Raw genomic sequence first — 13,811 nt, 5'->3', positions numbered from 1 at the left:
GTTTATAAAACCGTGATGGCGGTGAGCGAAGAGCCGACGGGGTGGTTCGAGGAGGGTTGGAGGAGGCTGCGGTTCGACGACTCGGCGCTTTTATCCGTCGCGCGATGGAAACGAGATTTATCGGTCGCCGAGGGGGAGGGAAAAACCTCGGAATCGTTCCGGAGAATCCCGGTGAAAATCGCCCGTGGGAGAACCGGGACGGATTTTCGTCGCGTTCCGAACGCCGGAAGCCTCGGCGGAGGAACCTTGCGGCGAACCGGAGTCTCGGAGAACAGGTTCGGGAACAGCTTCTTGCTACGACGTCTCGGCTAACTATCCTCGCCGACACACGAGACACCTATAACGGAAGTCCCCAGGAAATTGACTGGCAAGATTCCCAGGTAACAATAATAATGTTACTGTTTACAGGAAGAACTTATTATTCTCGTCGAACCACTCCAATTGATGGAGAAAGAAATGAAGAAATTCAGAGAATTGTCTTTCCTTTCTACGCAAAGCGTTACGGTGTGAGTGTAATGCTGTAACGTGAGTGTAATTCATCAGGAAAAAATACATCGAAAATGTCGAATAACAATTTTTCGCTCGAGGCTCCGTTTCCGAGAAAATCGAGTTCATTACTCGCGTACGCGTTCGTAGAACGACTTGATTCATTTCATTTTTTGAATTTTTCATTTTGTCGCCGTGGCATAAATTCTTACGGCTTTTTACGGAATGGTTCGGTACGAGTGGTATACGCGAGCTGTAGATGAATTCTCTATGAAAAAATACATCGACAATGTGAAATAACCATTTTTTGATTGAGCCTCCGTTTTCGAGAAAATTGAGTTCGTATCTCGCGCACGCATTTACTATAGGACGGCTTGATTAGTTTCATTTTTGGATTGTTTTAATTCCGTCGTCGCAGCATTTCATCGATTTGTACGGTTTCATACGGAACGGTTCGGCGCGAGTAACATGAACGAGTGTAGGTGAATTCTTGATGAAAAAATATATTGAAAATGTGGAATTAGAAATTTTTATTCGGGGCTACGTTCTCGAAATGATGTTTAATATCAACATATTGTTACGAAAGATAGTAATTAATGTTATATTTTAGCAGAATTGGGGCTCACGTTGCCGAAGAAAATTGCTGAAATTGTCAACCATTTTATAAATTCATATCTCAAGTGCAAATCAAATTATTTCTGGTAATTGTTTATCATTTTCGTGGTCTTTTGCGTAGATTTAGAGACGGGGCCACAGAAGGATTAATATCAAGAAATTCTTGATCTTCATCCTTGAAGAGGTCCGGTTTTGAAGTTTCCAGTTCAGAAGACCTGGGGGTCCAGAGAAGTCGGAGTAGGGTGGAAAAAAAGAAAAGAAATGGGCATTGGTGTAATTTTTGGAGCCGACAGAAAATCCCCCGGTGGTAGGGCGTAAATTACAGGGCGTTGAAGGAAGTTTTTGGTCGCAGAGACAGAGTCGACGGTATTTCCAAGGCGGGTGGCACGCTTTAAAGCAGCCCTTAACTTCTTCTTAACGTTCCAGCCGGTCCTCCGACAACGTTCTCGCATAACTTCCTTCGCGACGACGCTTTTCACGGCGGGCACATTCGAACGGAATGAATGGTTGAAACTCGATAACGCCTCGAGAAAATATTTTCAAACGGCACGGTTTTCTCCTGTGCACATACCTATACACACACACATACGCACGCTCGAACACTCCTGCAACCCCCTTGGAGCCTGACACCCCCGCGATCGTAACTTTCCTCGTTTCCTTGGCCACCGAGACTAGATCATGCTCAATGGTAATGCTTTGGTGCTATGGTAGTAACAATGATCGCGTTTAATTGCCTGGTTTTGTGGGATATTGTTATGTTCCCTTTTACGGGCTTGTAATTTTTTTTTAAGGGGTCAAAGAAGTGTTGCGATCGTAAAACATTATGGTTGCAGATGCAAATGTATATTCAGAACCATGCAGATAAATATTCTAGTTTTAATTAATAAATTTTCTTTTTTTTGTTATTTTGCATTTACGAAGATATTCAAACGAACTAATATTTATTAATACATTCTCTTAGTACCTGAATTCAATTATTATGAACTCCCTTTCTCGAGAGAGATACTGTGAAGACGTAAAAAAGCACAGTGTAATGTTCAGACTATAGATCTCAAGCACTTGTTGCTGATGCAAATGTATAATACGAAACCATACAAATAAGGATTCTGGTTTTAATGAATCAAGTTGCCTCGTTGTTTTGCATTTACGAAGAGATTGGAATAAATAGATCGTTTTTCTCCCGTTTCCTGTTCCCGTTTTAGACGATTCAAGGGAATTTAAAGATGCATGAGTACATTCGTAACCGGTATTTCGCTCAGCAGTCTTCGTAACGTTTTATGAAATACAATGTGTCCCATAAAGTATACAAGAAGATATCTCGATAAAATCGTAAATGGAACGATCATCATGCTATGTGCTACAATTTTAAATATCTACATCAGGTATATTGTATTCTTGTATATTCGAGTATATTCTGGTAGATTCTGGCATATTTTGGTATATTCTAGTATATTCTACTATATTCTGGCATATTCTGATATATTCTAGTATATTCTGGTATATTCTAGTATATTCTGGTATATTCTAGTATATTCTGGTATATTCTAGTATATTCTGGTATAGTCTAGCAGATTTTGTTATATTCTAGTATATTCTACTATATTGTGGCATATTCCGGTATATTATATAGTATATTCAAGTATATTCAAATACATTCTAGTATATTCTGGTATATACTGGTATATTCTAGTATATTCAAGTATATTTTAGTATATTCGAGTATATTCTGGTAGATTCTGGCATATTTTGATATATTCTAGTATATTCTGGTATATTCTAGTATATTTTGGTATATTCTACTAGTATATTCTACTATATTCTGGTATATTCTGTTATATTCTACTATATTCTGGTATATTCTGTTATATTCTAGTATATTCTGGTATATTCTAGTATATTGTGGTACATTGTACTATATTCTGCCATATTATGGTATATTGTATAGTATATTCTAGTATATTCTATTATATTATAGTATATTTTGGTATATTCTGCTATATTCTATTATATTTTAGTATATTTTGGTATATTCTGATATATTCTGATATACTCTGGTATTCTGGCATAAAATTCACTTGATTATCTTTGCGTAAAATATAAAATGGAACCCCATTTATACGTTTCATCCATAAGAAGAATCCGAACGTTTCATTCGTTCGACGAATCTGAAAGCGCACGAATACGTCATCCGGTGCGAATGTTTCAGGTACGAAAATAGGAATTTGTATAGAAATCCTGATCATAAAATCAAGACGAGGAAATTTCTTATAACACGAACGCATGAAAGCTTAGGCAAACGATTTTCAAGGCCGATCGACTCGAATCTTGAGATTCCCGTTCGAGTTTCGAGAAATCTGTTGAAAGGGGATGAAAGAAGATGGAGGCACGAGGGTGACGAGGGTCGGACAACGGAAGTCGATATCCTCGGGGGTGGGAAGAGAGGAGAAAGTTTCCAATTTAGCCGGGAACGAATTAAACCATCGACGAGGCGGGCAGGCGTGGTACATATTAGAAAGCGCGAACGAAAAAAGAATAGGTGGGAGGGTGTATTTTCGATTGGGGACGAAATTTTCGAAACGCAACTTTCGCACGGGATTTCGGACTTTTCATCGGCGTTTCGACGATAATCGACCATTGTCGGGGAAAATGGGTGGAAGGGCGGCAGAGGGGAGGGGGCGACGAAGGGAGGAAAAACGCGACGAGAGAAACGAGCCGAACGAACAATACCGCAATGAAGAGTCACGCTTTGCGCGCGATCCTCGCTGAAAGCCGTAAGAGGATTTCGTTTGACTGGGAAAAATAGTCGTACGGAGGTCGAACGTCCCTGCTACCCGTTAATGCGAGTCGGATAATTAACCATAAATCGTCCCTTGTGAAAAGAATTGTAATCAGCGGCGAAATCTGACCCGGCGCACAGTGGGATGCCGTTTCTATAAAATGGGTGGAATTAATTCGAAAATGTTCATGTCACGAAATAACCTGAAACCAGGTCTTTTCGCAAGCTAGATTAATGAAATCAATTAATTTCCGCGGTTTCCGAAAATAAAATCAAAATGCTATTAATCCCTGCACCTTACGCGCATATTAAAAATGCATAAAGATACGCAGTCTACATTATCTTCCCCGGCAAAATTTTTTTTAATTTATCCAGGTAAATTCAGAAGGAAGCAAACTGTAGAAGAATCGAGTAACGAGGCCGGCCCCAAAGTGAACCATTAATTTCTCAAAGGTGATTAATAAAGAAAGACCTCCGCAAGAATATTCACAAAGAACTTTTGCATCGTCGACGATAAGTGCAACGTAGAATCCCTCTCCACCCCCTTCCCCCTCGACCAAGTAGAATCAGCGGAAAGGAAAAACTCGGTTTCAATTAAACGATTGCTCCAGGTTCTTCTTACATTTTTCCCTTCTGTTTAATTTCAACGGAGTGTTGCCGACCAGGAAAGATACATCAACGCACAAAGGGTTAATTAACTGAGCCGGGGTGGTTGCGGGAACGCGATGGGAAAAACAGGATGCGCGAGACCGGAAGAGAACACCCTGGGACCAGGGTGTTATTTGAAATGCCCGGAGCGATAAGTTTCCAGAAGGTGTATTCCACGAGGCCCGGGTACATAAACGCTGCTAATAAAGGTCTCAAAGGACCTAAAGGGACCGAGAAGGATGCTCGCGTAAAGTCTACCCTCTAATCCCTCTTCTTCCAGCTGGACGAGAAAGAGAGAGAGAGAGAGAGAGAGAGAAGTCTAGTTATACTGGAGGCCCTTAGGATTACGAGTTCTCTCCAACGCGATGCACTTGGCCGATGTTTAGCCGGCGGCTAAAAAAATTTGACCAAAGAAAATCCCAATTTCACCCTCGTCTTGCTTAGTGTGGACCGTAATTGGGACGGGCTTTATCTCTCCGGGACGATTGAAAATTGAGAGAGATCTTCTCGAAGAAAATTTAGAACGCCGGAGGAAGATCTATTTCGTTTATTCAGGCAAGCGTGTGGAGGAAAAGTTGGGAAATAATTTCTCTTGAAATGGATCCCTTTCTTTTTTCATGGAGGTAATCTCTATTACGGATACCCCGCAGCCCCCGAGGGAGGGGGAAGACTTGAAATGGATCTCCAGGAGCATTTTATGTGAGACGTTCTTTTTTTAATATTTCACGTGAGATGCTCTTCTTTACTGTTTTATGCGACTGCAGTTTGTGTCCAGGAGTACATTTCTTGCGATACGTTTTATCTACTTCCTGTTATTTTTTGAGAAGTTGTCTACCATAATTTAGTAGAGATGGCATTTCTTCTGTTTCTCCTTGCTGGTCTTCTGTGCTTGTTATTTCTGTAAAGTTGCTTTGGAAATTGTTTTTCTTGATCCCTCTTAGCCTCATAGCGCTACAATTATTTTTCGAAATTTGTTATACAATGAACCATCGTCTTTAAAAAATGTTTTTCCTAGTACCTCTGGTTTCACAAAGTCTTAGATTTTGGTTTCGAATTTATTACCTTAAGTAAACGTTCATTTAGATCCTCAGGCTTCGAAAAATATTTTTCCTACTCCCTCCAGTTTCAAGAAGTCTACGATTTTCTGCTTAAATTTTTGTCACTTGATTGGAATATTTATGTGGAACAGTCTTTGAAAATTACTTTTCCCGTGTCCTCCAGTTTTCAAGATATTAAATTATACCTAACTCTCAACTTTAAGGGCTGTTCAACCCCCTAGGATCTGTTCTAAGCCTTAATATTGGAGGTTGTTTTTTCTCAACATGGACGACAGTCTTTTTCACCCCTTTAACGTCAATGATGACCAGTGAAATAACTCCCAAAAATATTCAGCTCGCATTTGAAAAGTTCCAACCCCCAATTTCGTGATCCGCCGCACCGTTTAATTTTCACCCCTTTAACATGAACGACGACCAATAAAATAACCCCTAAAAATATTTAGCTGAAATTTTGAAAGTTCCAACCCCCAATTTCGAGAGCCGCTGCACCCTCTAATTCGAAGAGTGTTTTCGACCCCATTAACGTGAACGACGACCAATAAAATAAATCGCAGGGTCAAACATGTCCCAGTGAATTACGTCCAACATAAATTCCATCGACAATTAGCGTGGCCATACTTCGTCACGGTTCCCGGAAACATTCAATGGAGATGGAGCGTAACAATGTACACACACCAACAGGCTACAAAGAAGCGAGGTCGCTGCAACAGTTCGTTTTCTTTATCTTCCTTCTCCGTTTTGCAAATGGAGAAACTGTTCGATGGAACTGGGCGATTGCTGGTTGAACGTAATGGAGTGGCGTAGATAAACACGATACAAGACCGGCCACCCCCCCAACCCCCTAAATCCTTCGAGACGAACAATTTTCACTTAACGCTTCTCTAACGCGGCGCGAGTTGTTTGCCTTCTACTTCGATCGAGAAATCTCGAAGGATTCGACGCTCGTGGACGGATACGAAAGGACTAGAAAGCCGTTCGAAGCCCCTCTTGAAACGTTGCAGACCCTCGAGGGTCTCGAACACGGCTCGAGCGACAGGGAATCGGTTTTTTCTTCTTCTTCTCCTTCTTTTTTGGGGGGCGAGGGTAGCTTGTTTCCAGTTTAAGAAGGGTGCGGAGTGGATACTCTCTCGGTTTTCTAAATTTTTTATCGGCTTTACAAGTTCTCAATTAAACCGACCGACAGACGTCCTCGTTCCGGATGTTCGAGCCACTTTGCAGGATGAAGTTCAGAAATAATCCATCGCCAGGTATTCGACCGGCTTGCAATTTTAATTTCTAGAGAAAACAGATGTTTTCGCGTTTCGTGCATGTTTCCCTTGGGAATTTTTAATCCTGGACAATATTCTTAATCCTTGAACGTTTCGACGCTTCAATTTTAGCCCGCAGAATTTTCATTTTTGAAGAATATTTTATCTCCGACCCTGGATAATTTGCATTTTGTTAAAATGATGATAGGAATTTCTGGCCACTCCAATTTTAGTCTGTATAATTTTCATTTGTGAGGGAACTAGGTTATTTTCCTGTTTCGTTCGAATTCTTTGAGAATTTTTCACCCTAAATAATTAAATCGTCATTAAAATTGCGATTGGAACATTTACTTACAGTGTCTCAACAGTACCCAAAATAAAAATATCATTAATAATTTCAAGACATTAAGAATAGTACATTCTGAAATTCTTTGAATCCTTAATGTGTTCCTTTTTCTCACTGATTTATGTTACAAATGCATGAAATCTGCGGTCCAGATATAACAAATCTATAAATATCCATCTTACTTCTAAAACCGAATAAATTCCCTTGACAAATCGCCCAAACTCCGAACACCAATTAAATCTCCATTCCAAACCACTAGATTACAGTCTGACCCATTTAAAGGTTTTACCACTGAAATCCTTGAAATTTTCACATTGACTCGAAATCCTCCATTTCCACCTTTAGCAGTAGTAGAATCCGTGTCCCAGGAGTGCCTGGATCCGGATAAGAAGATCTCTCACGATCAAGAAAGCCAAGATTTCCCACCTGGTCCAGACGAATCCCTCTAAATTCAATTAAAATTACAAAACACTTGAGCGCGTTACTACTGCCGGCGTTGATAACGCCAATCTCCCGACACAAACAACCAGGGACAGAGCAAAAAAGAAGTTTATAGAGAGGGTGAGAGAAGTGAGGGAAGAGAGAGGGAAGCGAGAGAAAGATAGACACGTCGGTCAAATATAAACCGAGCATTTCCTCTCATGTTTTAATTAAGTGAAAATTTTTAAAAATACTGTTCTGGAAACGACGGTTTTAAAAACAGGGGTTTCAAATTAAGGGGGATCTGGAAACAGGGGTTTGAAATTACGGGGGTTTGGACACCGGGCTTTTGGAAACAGAAATTTTCGAAACAAGGTTTTGAAATTACGGGGGTCTTGGAAACGGGACTTTTAGAAACAGGGGTTTGAAATTAAGGGGGATCTGAAAACAGGGGTTTGAAATTACGGGGTTTGGGCACCGGGCTTTTGGAAACAGAAATTTTCGAAACAGGGTTTTGAAATTACGGGGGTCGTGGAAACGGGGCTTTTAGAAACAGGGGTTGGAAATTATGGGGTTCTTGGACCCGAGCTTTTAGAAACGGGGATTTTGGAAACAAAGGCTTCAGAAACAAGAATTTTAGAAACGAGGGTTTATTGTTACGTAGGTCCTGGAAGCAGGGGTTCTGGAGGTTTTCCAAAATTCTCAAGAATTTGTAACTCTGGATAATTAGTATTTTATCAGAATTAGGGAAGGAATCTCAAGGGAGGGTCAGTTAAATATAAACCCGACATTTTCTCTGATTTTCTATTTTAGTGGAACTTTTCAAAAATACTGTTACGGAAACGGCGGTTCTAGGAGCAGCGGTTCGGCATTAACCCGGGCGTTGAATTAACAAACGAAACGAGTCAAAGGGGATATAAACGGGCAGACAGATCGTGCATTCAGGTGAAAGGGAAAGACAGTCGCGAGGGGATCGAGCGATTTTACGTAAGCGTTGCTCTCTCCGTTGTTGTTGTTCGATCCGCAACAGTAGGACGCGTCTGTCGATTCGTCAGCGAAATTCGCTTTTAGCTCTCTCTCGGCCTGTAAAAGCGCAGGCGTCGCTCCTACATAGATAATTCATAATGACGACAGCTGGGCTATAGTTGTCATTCCAGCACACGGAAACCCCTTCCTCGGCTTTTCTTCTTCCATCGACCCTTTTTTCTTTTCCTTCTTTTCCTTTCTCCTATTTCGCCTGGCTCTCTCGCTCGACGTTCCTCTCCTTCCTCCTCCAACTTATTCCACCTTTTCTTCATCTTCTCCGCCGCCTCGTACGCCTTTCCATTCGCCTTTTTCACACACCCACCACCGTTCCAACGCCACCGTCCCCCATGCCTATCCTATCGAGAAATTTGTAGCTCCACGACCACAGTGTTACGGATCTTTTAACGTAATTGGTCGGCGCACGTCCCTACGGCGAGAAATTGCCGAGAGTCTGACGAATATTAACCGGATTTTGTGCTGCACCTCTGACATCCTCGCTTCTACAAACTCCTGTTTCCGGAACCCCCATTTACAAAACCTCCGTTCACAAAACCCCCGTTCACAAAACCCCCGTTTACAAAACCCCGGCTTCCAGAACTCTCGTAATTTCAAACCCCTGTTTCAAACATTCCTATTTCTGAAACCCCTGTTTCTAAAGTTTCTATTAATAAAACCCCTTTCTATAAAATTCCTATTTCTAAAGCCTACTTTTCCAAAATTCCCATTTCTGAAATCCCCGTTCCAAGAACCCTATTTATGAAACCCCCGTGTGTATAACCCGCATTTACAAAAACCCTGCATCCAAAACTCCGTTTACAAAACCCCCCGGTTACAAAATTCCTATTTCTAGAATCCTTAATTCCAAACCCCCGTTTACGAAACCACCTGTTTACAAAAATCCCTGTTTACGAAACCCCCTGTTAACAAAGCCCCCGTTCACAAAATTCCTATTTCCAGAACCCCCTTAATTCCAATGCCCTGTTTACGAAACCCCCTGTCCAAGAACCCTCTGTTTACAAAACCCCTGTTTACAAAACCCCCTGTTTACGAAACCCCCTATTTACCAAAACCCCTGTTTACAAAACCCCCGTTCACAAAATTCCTATTTCCAGGACCCCCTTAATTCCAAACCCCTGTTTACAAAACCCCCTGTTTACGAAACCCCCTAATTACGAAACCCCCTGTTTACAAAACCCCCGTTCTCAAAATTCCTATTTCCAGAACCCCCTTAATTCCAAACCCCTGTTTACAAAACCCCCTGTTTACGAAACCCCCTATTTACGAAACCCCCTGTTTACAAAACCCCCGTTCACAAAATTCCTATTTCCAGAACCCCCTTAATTCCAAAGCCCTGTTTACGAAAACCTCTGTTCACAAAACCCCTGTCATCAGAACCCCCATAACTCCAGAACACGTCCTGTGTCACTCACGGCTTTATTCCCGCACAAACATTGTCTCCCAATAAAAAAGCTGACGAGCGGATGAGGCAGTTTAGGCTAGATTTAAGTCCATGCACGTTCGAGGCCGATAATTCTCGCGGCTAACGACCGAGCGGGCTTTATGGGCCTCGCGGCGACGATCATTCGGTCGGCGCGGCGCGAAGCAAAGCAGAGCAAAGCAGAGCGGAGCAGAGCAGAGCAGAGCGGAGCGGAGCGAGTGTTAAAGGCGTCGATTCGACGTTTAACTGCTCGCGATCGACCAAGTAATTTCGCCCTTGTCACCCGGCTTGCTATTCCCGATAAACGGGGTCCCGCCTCTCTGTCAACGCTCCTTTTTCTTCCGTTCGATTCTTTCGGAATCTCAATCAAATTCTCGAAATTCCGACCAACACCTTGCTCACTCTGACACATTGTCCTCCTGATCAGTTAGAGAGCATCTGTAGACCCCATAGTAAATTATTTCAAATATCTCGGATGACAGATTAGCTCCTCATCAGCTACAGATCAGTTACAGAGAGTTTGTGGACCTGGATAGAATTATTTCAAGCACCTCAAGTGCTTCAAGATCAGCTCCTGATCAGCTTCTACTCAGCTACACAGCATCCACAGACCCTATACAAAATTATTTGAAACACTTCGAGTGTCAGATTAGCCGTCGATCAGCTCCTAACCAGCTACGGAGCGTCTGTAGACCCTATACGACATTATTTCAAACGCCCCAGGTGAGAGATTACCTGCGGATTAACTACACAGCATCTTTAGACCCTGTATGAAACTATTTCAAATACCTCAGGTGACAGATTAGCTCCTGATCAGTTACAGGGCATCTGTAGACCCTATCGTTTCAAACACCCCAGTTGACAGATTAAATCTTCATCACTAGATCGGAGATCTATACACATTTATGTGGCATGTGCACATTTTCAAACACAAGAAGATATGTACAACAAACATTAATGACAACTGTACTCTACGCTGAGCGTACGAAATTTTCGAGTCGATCCAAATTTTTATAAAACAAACCACGTAATTTATCCCTTAGCACTCGAATGGTGACTGTACGGCACCAATAAAAATTTCTATATCATTATTCAAAATATTTTTTACATTATTAAATTTGTTTGTATTTAATAAGTCACTAAAACATTTCAGTATTGTACAAGTAAATCGCACCATTCTCGTATGTATAAATGAAAAACAAATATATAGAAGGGAAATATTCCAGGTCGGAAGAAATGTTTTGTTTTGTAGTTAGAATACCTTCGAGTGCAAAGGGTTAAAATTTGATTAAAAATCCACAGACTGCTGATCAGCTACAGACCCTGTATAAAATGATTTCGAGCACCTCGCATGACAGATCAGCTACTGATCAGCTCCTAGCCCAATATGAAATAATTTCGCTCCCAATAAATTCCTAACTTCGGAAGATAGTTCAAGCCCGGATCAACTCTGGATGATCTACAGATCGGCTAGGCGTCATCTCCGAGTCGGTTGGTAGCTCGAAAACAAAGAGTAACCGAGTCGGAACGGCATCGAGAAAAATCGTGTGCGTGCAACGAGGTGAAACGGGTCGAAACGGAGTGCAACGCGGTGCAACGTAGTGCACGAGGCGGCGTCGTCGTTGGTGCATCGATTCGGAAACGTTCGAAAATAAAAAGAGCCAGCTCGTCGAGCCGCTACTCACCCTAAGCAACGATCGCTCCGCCGTCCGTGCAGGCCTCAACTTGCCAGGGTCGTCGCCTCGGTGTTCATATCAAGCCGGGTTTGCCGAGCGAACGGTCGGTAGCTTCCTCGAGCCTGTGAAAGGTTCGCCGCGGGTGCAGCGAGGAGGACACACGAGAAGGGTGAACACTAATCCACTTCGTGGATCACACTCCCGAAGAGAAAAGACGAAGTCCGTCGTGCCACTGGTCGACGACGCGCACCGGTCGACAACGGTCTCCGTTGATCCTCTGGAGCCAGTCGCCGGCCTCTGTCTCTCAGCTTGACCCACAAGCTGGGACTCATTTGCCGAGCCTCTTTGCAGAACGAAGCCTCTGTCCGCGGGGAAATACGGTGCACTGTTCTGCGTGGCCGTATCCTCGAAACGGGTCCAGAGGCGAGGACGTTGCACCTGGCTCGGTTGACCTCGGGGGATTACGTTCGCCGTGGATCACGGTTGGCGCCATAGGACCTCGGGCCGATGGTCTAGGTGGCTTGCCACGTTGGTTCCGGACGCAGCATCTTCGCAACTCGCGTGTGCCAGCTTCTCGTAGGTTAGCCGGCCCTTCGGGGTTGTTCGCGCGTCGATCTGGACACCCGGACGATCCGGAATCCTAGAAGACCCTGGTCCTAGGGTTATCGACGCGGTTCTGCGAGCCTCCGGACGAGAAACGGCCGTCGTCGAGTGCCGTGGGAACTGTCTGCCGTCCATGAAGAGCGTCGCCGGCACGGACGCACCCCGTAGACGGGCTGCACAGGGCGCAAGACCAGTCCGGAACGGTCCAAAGCGCACGCGCGGCCTCGTGCGGTCCGATCGCCGCATGAGGGAACGCCGCAACCTCGTTCCGACAGCCTCCACTATTTCGAACACCCCACGCTTTCCCACCCTCCCCGCTACACCCCCAGGAGCCTGAGTCCCGGCTTGATATCTCGCCGTCTACTTCGTCTTCCACGGATCGAGAGATGTCGAAGGCCGAGGCCACGCGACCCCTCTCGGATCTCTCGCTGATCGTTCCTCTCTGACGGCGACCTCCTTCTGCGATGCTTCCCGCGATTCCGACGGGCTTCGGACCTCGATGCACGGGACCTCGCGATTCCGTTAACCTGTTGGAGGTTCACCCTGATCAGAGGATGCTCGGGGATCATTGTGCATGTACGGTAAAAATGAATTAATTCATCTTTCCCGCTCGAAGCTATATCGATCCCAGAATTCATTTAATCTAGAATATTTTTGTTACAAGTTATTCGCTCCAAATTTTCCACATCATATTCACCCCTTTGCAAACCAAATCCACCCCTTTGATGACCAAGTTCATCCTCTTGCAAAACAAATTCGCCCGTTCGAAATTCAATGTTTTAGCTCGAACAACAATGAACTGAAAATAGTTGTCCAACAGTGTACTGTACGCACGGTTTCATCTTTAATTCCGCTGTTCTTCTGTCGCTGCCCGAGGCAATATATTTGTATAATTATTATGACAATTTGAGGGCGCAAGCATTGCAAGAATGATTAGTAAGGTCCACGTTCGTGGTTTAAGTCGGAAGAAATTTCTTCGGTGGGGTTCAATTTTTGGAAAAATAGGTACAGTGAATTCTCGATATATGTCAACAACGCGGGTCTAGCCAGGGACATATATCGGTGAGGAGATACTATTCGTTGGTCCAAGCCGAACGTAGAAATTGGCAACGAAGCTCTAGAGAAATATGTCCCTCTTGCAATTTTGGATACAGTGAATTCTCGATATATGTCAACAACACGGGTCTTTCCAGTGACATAGATCGTCCAGGAGACATACCCGATCGGTGTTATGTTAATACTCCTCGTCATGCGTAGCCCCTCACGGGGTATACCCTGCGGTAGTGGGGATAATTCCGCGCCGTTTATCATCCAGGCCTAGGCGACATATATAGAGAAATCACTGCCTTCAGTGAACTGATTCAGCGAGGTTATGCAATTCAGAAATTTTCTTTGTTCTCTTCAAATCAGCTTCGGCTTTTGCAATTGTTTGATTAGTGCAAGAACCATTTGGATTTCACTGTGTCTTTTGG

At 43.5% G+C, this 13,811-nt stretch overlaps 1 protein-coding gene across 2 annotated transcripts in view; it reads right to left on the bottom strand.

Annotated features, from left to right (window-relative positions):
- Positions 1-12,853, bottom strand: part of LOC143354459 (TWiK family of potassium channels protein 18) — a 37,162-nt gene extending 24,309 nt beyond the window's left edge. For both annotated transcript variants that reach the window (XM_076788571.1, XM_076788572.1), the window contains exon 1: positions 11,746-12,853. The gene's annotated coding sequence lies outside the window, so the exon portion shown is untranslated. The remainder of the gene's footprint in view (positions 1-11,745) is intronic.
- Between the last annotated feature and the right edge of the window lie 958 nt (positions 12,854-13,811).

The sequence above is a fragment of the Halictus rubicundus genome, chromosome 5 (assembly GCF_050948215.1).
Source record: "Halictus rubicundus isolate RS-2024b chromosome 5, iyHalRubi1_principal, whole genome shotgun sequence".
Classification (NCBI taxonomy): Eukaryota; Metazoa; Arthropoda; class Insecta; order Hymenoptera; family Halictidae; genus Halictus; species Halictus rubicundus.
The sequence above is the reverse complement of the archived record's forward strand: the minus strand, read 5'-3'. Positions and strand labels throughout refer to the sequence as shown.